The sequence below is a fragment of the Battus philenor genome, unplaced genomic scaffold (assembly GCF_028537555.1).
Source record: "Battus philenor isolate CCGP_79_NKW_IND1 unplaced genomic scaffold, ilBatPhil1.0.hap1 SCAF_2, whole genome shotgun sequence".
NCBI lineage: Eukaryota > Metazoa > Arthropoda > Insecta > Lepidoptera > Papilionidae > Battus > Battus philenor.
In genome coordinates, this window is record NW_027181682.1 from 13,245,185 (window position 1) to 13,254,896 (window position 9,712).

Below are 9,712 nucleotides of genomic sequence, written 5' to 3' on the forward strand. Positions count from 1 at the left end.
ATACTAACATAGCCGTCGTATAGAACTAAAAATATCTCGGTTTGCTATTTTTTTCGCCGTTTACAGCGACATTATAACTTTGGTGGTGGCTCAGTACTATATTGAACAATGTTTTTCTTGAAGGACAATCTGTATTCCTTTGCGAGGCTACAATTGGCTAAGCTCTCTGTCCTCTAAGACCATTTTAAACAAATTGGAGGAGAAATGTACGACCTACGACATGTCCTTATCTATTAGTATTTTTCTATAATTTCTTTGATGTTATAGCAATAAAATTATTTCTCATTAATACAAAAGGAGTTGGACAGGCCAAAAAGCGCGGAGATTAGATGGCCGCTGAAGCCTTAAAGTTCTGAATTGGCGATTGTGGATCGGCAAGCCCAACGTAAAACGTCCTACGAGATGAACAGATGACATTGTTATGGTCATCAAAAACGCTGAATTCACGCTGCTTTGAACCGGTGGTCATAATGAAAATCTATATAGAAGCCATGTGTCCAGCGGTGAACGTCTTACGACTAAAATGATAATAAATGCATAAAAAATATATTACTTGATTTAATTTCAAGTACCGAAGTGTTAACTCGATAAGCCATTATTTAGTGATATCATGTTTTGAGCAATATTTAATAACAGGTAATAAGAGAACCCATCTTTAAGAAAACCGTCAAATTAATGCCATAGTACCTCTGATGTAAACATAAGCATTGCTGATCTGAGGTAGATTAGAGTGGTTCAATGAACTTGTTATGCTATGAATTGCGTGGCTGTGTTGGTGTGTCAGACGACGTTGTTCGATTGAAGTCGCGAGGAAAAAATATTGGTATATGTCGTTGATATATACCCACAGAAGATTATTTTCAGTGACCTCTAATGTACATCATATGAATACCAGAAAAGCCCAGAGTTCCCATTTGGGTCCATTGTCATGGCACCCTTCAACTTGAAGGTATGAGGTTTCCAAAAGCGTCCTCATCTAAGCCTACTGAAAATATAGACAGATTTATTAAGGTTTCAATATCTATAATACAGTAACAGAGCAATTAATCCTCAAGCTTTATTATCACACTATAATTTGATTTTTTGAGTTTTTGTTAAGTAATGTTCTTAAACTTATTACATGACGGTTCAGTAGCATAACATACGAGTGCGAACATAGACAAAGGTATTTTTTTTCTCATAGAGTCACCGATAACAACGGAGTTCCGGAGATGTTTAGAAATTTTTGCGCCAAAATAACGTTTTGTCTTTAATTTAATTAAAAAGTGTTGCTAACATGACTACATTCATAACCCATCGTCTTTTTATCAGTTAAGATAAGACAGTCTGGACGCTGTATGTCGACGAAATTTCAAATTCTTATCGTTTTCAAAATCTTTACCGGTTATATTTTCCTTTGGACATGTTTTTTCAACTCATCAACACATACCACATACCTTAATTCTTTCATTGTAGGGACGTAACGTGCAACTTGGTTCCTACAAGGTCGCCTTGTCTCGTGACCCAGGCAATCTCTTGTGCTTCCGGGCACGACGACAATATTACAAAAGTATAAAGTATTTCACATCCCACTTACATGAGAGGGCAATCCCCAATTATTTTAAAAGGTAAAAAAAGGAAGAGTACAAGTGTTTTTTTAAGTTTCTTCAGCCATTTCTAGCGCTAAAGGTTTGCGTAATTTCTAATGTTCCTAAAGCAAAACAACCGACCAAGTAAAAATGCTGGATCTTGCGCCAAGTTACCTCACGGAGCATGCAGCTCGGCACCTTCCCAATCTAAGTATTACACAGCGACCAGAGCCGGGGCTCCGGAATAGGCTTCGAGCTTTATAACAAAAAACGAGGTTCATACTTAGCGTTAACTGCAAACTTACCTCTTAAACCAGCTGAATCTGTAAATGCCAATAAGGGAATGATAATATTCCGACACGATAAAAAACTTTTTTTCAAATCACACTACCATTGATTGCATTAGTTTTTTTATTTATTTTAATTATGTATAGTTTCCACTGTTCGTATACATGACTTCTGGACAGACGGTACAGGTTAGTAAATGCAATACGAATCGTGGGTTACTATTTTAAATAATGACAACTATAATGTTCACCATTTTTACGGCTTCACAGAATTATAACTTTGGCATAGAATGGTAAGCGAAATAATTATAATATAAGAATTCTCACCAATTAAAAATGTTACACAAGACTTACAATAATACTGGAATTTATTTATAAATTTCTTCCATTTATTTACCTTATACATATTTTCACAATTATATATGCGATGCTGTTCGTTCCTCAGTCACAGTAATTGGTGTAATCGGTGACGGTTGAAGAGAAAACAATTATGTCTATATTACCAATGTCGCTATTGTCTATTTCACAGAATAAAAACATGATTGATATGTAATTCAGACAGTGTTATTTTTTTTAATCGTTGCGAAATTAGTTGCTGTTAGGTTTAGCTGACAACACGTAGATTTGTATTTAATTACACATTCCATAGCGAAAATTAAACCTCTTTGTTACTATTATTCATTAATTACATCGTTGGATACAGGCCGCTTTTAACCGGTCCTATTTGAAATTTACGTTGGATATATATCTTCAATGTTGGATATTAACTTCCTACGCCTGAAATGATAACGACGATATAGAATTAATAGTCAGATGAAAATATTAACTTCTTTTTTTCGAAGCTTTCAGAATCCTGGTAAGGCTTTAAATACCAACCGCCAACATCAATTATCAATAAAAATACTGCCTGACTTTGTACCTAAAAATGTAAGTATTTATTACACAATCTCGTAAAACGACAGTACTCGTTTCAGCCCATAAGAGCACGCTGCAAAGCATCGGCGACTCCTAAAGACATCTATGGGAAGATTTACCATAATCGCCACGCCTGGGGAAGATGATTGCAGTGTAGTATTATGCTACACAAAGTACACTGCTACCTATCCTCTCGAAATTTGTTTGCAAGTAGTGGCAAGCATTTATAATTAATGTACAAAATGTGAATTATGTAAGATTGTATCACGGGAATTTAATCCGCGACCTACGATCGTAGGTCTCAGTTCTTTGTCGCGGAGCTACCAATGCTCAGTGTGAAAAAATACCATAAGGTATTCTCGACATTAAATCTCTTACAGGCAGATGATGGTGAACGAAGTAGATGCAACCTTAATCATAAACCGTAATCCATTCCCACGCCTGGAGATGATATGTAGGAAAACACGGGCGCCGCTGAACTTTTCCCACACTCTGCATATCTCGGCTCCATATATCAAGTAGGCAAAGTGCAAAAAAGCATAGACAATGATTCAATTGTGTACACAGCTTTCTCACAGTCCCCCACTTCGATATGATCGTGCTATAGTTAATTAATGGGGTAAATGACCATTGTGCTTCCGGATATGAGTCTCGTGGTTGCGGAAATTGAAGATATACTTATTTTTTGGTTCTGTCGGAAGATAAAATTTCCAGAGATTCAATATTTCGGATGCAAGTACTAAGCAAATGTAAGCAAGTGTAAGGCACAATGAGTCAAAAAAGAAAATCTATCAAAAAATATTTTCCGAGCCTGCGCACTAGTTTGTCGTCTCACTCGGACGGGCAGATATATCCGTCCCACTTGCACATCTCGGGATTTTTTCGATACAAGAGTACTTACCGTGATAATCCAATACATTATTAATTTTATGTATGAATACAACTTTATAATAAATGCATCTGAATTATCATGTAATAGATTCACAAACTTGATCAAACAATAACTGATATATTTGGGGGATCGCAAAGTAATGTAGTTTCTGTCGACATATTTTACAGAAAAACCGATTGATTTTTTCCCGTTCCGGCATTGAAAATTTGTATACTAGATGGCAAAAGGTTGTTGATAACGAAAGCGAATAAATTATTGATTAGAAATAAAAACTTGTTAAAAATGTTCTAAATCTTGTGAAATCAACTTAAGAAAGCGACATTACATTTCGGTCCCCCTAATAATATCACATAAAAGTGTTTGGATTGTTAAGTGATAATATAGCTTGGTGAATGTTCAACTACTATATTGAGGATACTTGTGAAGGTGGAAAAAAAATTCCATACTGGTTTTGGACACTTCGCAGAAGAAGTCGCGTTTGGTAAAGATTGCCATTACCTATCTAATATAATTCTTCTGGCATTCTTATCTTGACGTACATAGATTGCCAATATAAATCAGACAGATCTAAAAAGAATAATAATACGAATAAACAAAAAAATAACACTGCGTTGATACAAGGGATTTGGTTTTTAAAAATATGTTTTATTTGTCGCCTTTGGTACATTCGTTAGCGCGATTATTTTTATCAATAATCGCGCAGTAACAAAGTATTGGTTTCCTATGAAGAAACTGAGAAATTTCGGACGCCTTTAAGTTGGAATACTAAATGCAATGATAGGGAACCCTGGTCACTCTGTATAGCGCTTTCTTAAGCGATCAATGCTTGGAGACCTACCAATCTGAGAGGAAGCCATCTCCACCTTCATGTTATCGAGCAACCCTCTAGCTAAATTACGTTAACGAGGTTTATGACTTCCACGCTCTGTGCTCATGATAAGGTAACTATGTAAATCCGGACCATCAATAAAAACTTGTAGAATCAAAGTCATTAGAACTAAAAATTGATTTTCAGGATAGTAATATCAGAAAATAGTGATGACTATATTTCAATGCCTTTTTTATTCACGTAATTTCCCCGGACATGTTTTCCACCAGGATGTTACAGATCCTTAACAACGAAGAACAAAAAAAAACTCATTGGTTTTTCAATGGAATAATGAATGAATGAATTGCGTTTAACAATCGTCACTGTTCCTTGTCACGTCACTGATAATGGATTCTCCGTTAATGCATGACGGCAACATTAGGTTTTTCTTGCTCGTTCATTAATTATTTGCATTAAGACAGTATTAATGAATTTGATTAGAAACTCCTTGAGTTAATATTCAAATTTTTTAATCTACAAAACTGCTGTTGTAATCTCAAGCAGTATATAATGACAAATTTAATTAATCTAATATAAAGTGGACAATTTCTTGAGATTAAAATCAGTTTCCTAGAAGTAGGCGTAAAAAAAAATAATTTTGGGTGCTCACGAGGTATAAAAATCGACCTCTAATTAACGATACTGATTTTTATGTACATCTATTATGTTAAATTTTAATGTGAAAATCATGTCAACTCATTTAGTAAAATTTAATATTTTATGTATATTTAGTTTTAACATAATTTTGTATAAATAAGAATAACAGATTTTCATACTAGTAATTTGACTAACTCAATGAACCATGAGCTATGCTCGGAATATCTATACGAGATGGAGATATGTGTGAGGAGATTATAGTTGTAAGGCCGGTTTAAAACGAATTAAACCAATCGGTTTAAAACGAAAAAAACCGTTTAAAACCGAAAAAAACCGTTTTTTTCGGTTTAAAACGTTTAGTGTTGACGACTATGTTTTTCTTAAATATAAACACATTATCTATTCCAAGCGTAGACATTACCTAGCTAAGTTGAAAAACTATTATCTAGTTAACTACATTGGTAACTATTTTGAAAAGATTTATCAATCTGTTTCATTCGGTTTAAAACCAAACTCACACACTTGCACTTCTCACGCGGAGAGACGTCAAGATGCAACGTTGCCAGCTCGCCTACTCCACACCACACACACACACATACATAGCGTGTTGCGTACGGACATGTCAATGTTGCCAGTATTGTAAAAAAATGTACAAATTTGGATTCAATATAAAGGTACTCGTACCAAATATGCCAAACATTAATAAATAACTAAAATGTAATGAGCTGTTATAAAATTAGATTATTAGGTACCCGACTTTTTCTTGAAAGTAATAAAAAAAACTGACTAATCTTACACAGTCCACTGAACAACATGATGATCTTACAATTTCTTTATGATTTAGGTACATATTTTAATCTACTGTATGTAATATTGTTTCTTTATAATTATAGTACTTTATATGTAATATACTTAACTACATAGGTATAAACTGCATAGGTAACTAACATAAGACCAAGTATTGTCGATAATGATGTTTAAAAACACTGTTCTTATATTTTAGTTCGCGAGTTTTAAACCGTTTAAAAAGATTTATTTGGGGTTTTAAACCGCCACTTTTGGTTTTAAACGTTTTAAATCGGCTTTTTTACATCTATAGAGGAGATCCATAGACGAACGAAATTAACGAACATAGCCTAGCAAATCGTAAAATTGAAGTCACAGAGGGAAGGCAACAGCACACCGAACAAATGGCCACTGGCCTTAAGGTTGTAAAGTTGGGACCAGATGAAAACATAGTGTAAGACATCCACCCAAAAGGTTAGAAACGTTGTCAATAGGATTTCATGGAAGAGGTGTAGGAACGTTTTCAGAAGTGGCTTTGGCCATTCTATTAGGCTCAGCGATGGTGATGACGATGATGATGACTGTAACTTGTCTACCAGTTGACTTTGTTACAAGCGGGGTTCAATGTTCAAAATCAGTAGGATGGATCAAACCTTTTTGAATTTTACGCTTAGCTGTGTTATTAAGCGATGCATTTTTAATTTTCATATATAAAAATGAATATTTATGAAACAGGATATATCTAAGCGTAGTATTTATTTTCAATCAATGGTCACTCCATTAATACGAATTCGCGTGCTTCCTCACGATTATCTTCTGCTATTATGTACACGCCATCGCTGTGTCGTCAAGGGGCGTCACCGTTCGCGTGGAATAAAGCCATAATAAATTAAAAATAACATTAAACAATATACCGACGGTCGTAAAATTTGTTGAATGAAAATTCATGTTAATGTTTCGTTGATGTTAATGATTACATGTTATACATAGATAAAACATGGTGCAAAGCATGTAAACATTAAATTTTATTTATAAAGCTGTATCTTACATTTCAAGACGAATACAATAATTTGGTAATTTGTTTTTAGTAGGTTGGTAGGTTTAATTTCCCAAAATTTACGTCGATGTTTTGATGAGGCCTATATTTTTTTGATCTTTTTTTGACAATGGAATTAACTTAGTAAGAAAGGGAATAATATATATCTACTTCCGCTATGCAGCAGTAATCGTGCAATGAAGTGCACCACCCAAACACCGAGTTAAACGCTGGTCGGTGTAACATTACTCCTGAGGATGCCACGTGGAGGGGTGAAACACGTGTTGAGTGAATTAACGGTAGTAGTTGTGTAATTCGCATTGTTTGCCGCATGCGCATTTATCAGCGGGCTGGCGGGCGGTGCACTTCATTGCACGACTACTGCTACATAGCGGAAGTAGCTATATATTAGTCCCTTTCTTACTTAGGATAGACTTCCGCAAGATATTGCCTGAATCTATTAGATCAGGAATTAACTTTGTAGTAATCTGTGGCCACCTATCGTCCTTTCTCAAACATGCACTACAGCTAAAATGGAAATAGGCAGACTATATACAATACTAAATGATGGGTAAAAAATAAGGCCCTGTAGTATCTCACTGTCCTGGTATTTAATTGGTTTAATGAAATATCGCAAAAGAACGACAAATATTCAATATAAATTTTAGATAATCATCAAAATAATTATTTTTTTGCTATATTCGCTTTTTATTCTGTGATGGTCAAATTCCATTTATTGCCGAACGCAAATTATTTTTTTTTCCTTTTTAAAGTTTTGAATCGAAAGCAAAAGATAAATCTTGTTAAAGCTACTAAAGTCCAGTCCGTACGATGTTGAAATCTGTTTCGTCGGAACGTAAGTTAGAAGCGGCTAAAGGATTTAGCAAATTGGCTTCTTGCCTTCATATAACTTTTGAATATTGTAATGGCAAATATTTATGATGGTCGCAATGGGGTTGACATATCCAAACATGGATAAAACTCCCAACCTTCAAAGATTTAAAAAAAATAACAACTGCAATGTTTTATTTTAGTTGTATAACATTCTTGCGAATATTTTTGTTCTATTTTAAAATCCACAGTGATTAAACAGAGCTAATTACATCTGCCATCGATTTTGTGAACCAGGTTTGAAAGGGCAAGGTTTTTTAGTTACCAAAAAACGTTGTATACATCTTTGGCTTCTTATAAGATTTATAATTTACATCTACATCCCATACTTACATAGATCACTTATTCATTGGTAACATACGGTTTTTTTATGTTTTTTTTTTATATCGTGAACTACTGATCGAAGAACCTCCAGTACCTATAACAATAGTTAGTTCTTCCCATGGTTATAGAGCATTATCTATCCACTTCTGTCAATGTGATTCATATAGTGCATAAATTTATTTGTAATTCTTGTTACGTAAGAATAAATAAAAGATAATTAAAAGATAGGATAACTATTTGTCAAGTTATTTGTTGGCCAAAAGATTATGGAGGCTTGAAGAGTTACTAATCGAAACAAGTTTTTTTTAATCCATGTGCCCACAAGATATATTACAGTTTGGAGTCTCACTAGCTAAGTCGCTTCCTTGTACTTTTTAACACAAAAGTACTTTTCTTAATAAACAAAACCTTTAACTTTAGATCACTCGGCTACACGATCTTTATTTATTGTTAATATATAAATAATATATAATGTGTATAAAACACAATAAATAATTAAATTTATAATATATAATTAAAGAAGAGAGAAAGAGATAGATTTATAAGTATTTTTGAAAGACACACGTAGGTACATTCTACGAAAGCTATATAGCGTCTCTTTAATTCGATAATAGTAAGCAATGTATATTAGCAGTAATAACTAACGGCACTGAAACGTCATCACTTCGGACCACATTAGCAAGCTCACAGTGTCTTAATGAACCATGGAAAAATTCTCTTAAAAAAAGAATCAGGAAAGAGATATAGAGAATGAGAAAATAACGGATTAAACCTGGAGGTTTAGTAAGTTCAAGTGGCAGAAGTACACATAGCGCGCACTATGGATAACCACTTCGACCTTAAGACTAGGGTGGAGACCACGGTCCATCAACAGTATAACGTTGACAGCCGACCTCGTCAAGGTCGTCGAAAGACGCTCGATGCATACAGCTTCCAACCGGTCATAATTGGAAATATATTTAAAGGTGTACTTTCAACATTGAACATCCTACGACAGGAACGATGATTGGTGATGATAAGACACAAATAAAAAGTCAAACATAATATGATTTGGACAACTTCGTAATCAGATAAGTTCACTGATAAGTTTTACAGTCGTGTGAAACTTCTGATGCACTAAAGGCGCTACAATTAATAAAGCCAAACAATTTTACTTCATCTAAAGTGGCATGATTACGATCGAAATTAATATTTTCGTAATTATGAAGACATTATATTCACATAAAACAAATATAAATCTGTATTATTCAAATCGGAGCTAGGAACAATGGCGGATGGGTGTACTTTGCGATAATTATCTGAGGTCAGGCCCGCCGGTGCGGAACGCTATGCGGGGAAGATATTTTATTATCATGTGAAGACTTTTTGAAGACATTCCCACACACGGTCACTGATTTCCCGATTAACTTAACTCTGATTCATAAGCCGCTAATTACACCTCCCGCTGACGTTCTTAATTTAATTAAACGCAGTTCGAGTTGACTTCGCCAATTGAACAAAGCGTGCGTGGGAATTTTCAATTATTTACTTGTTTTTTGTTATTTTGCT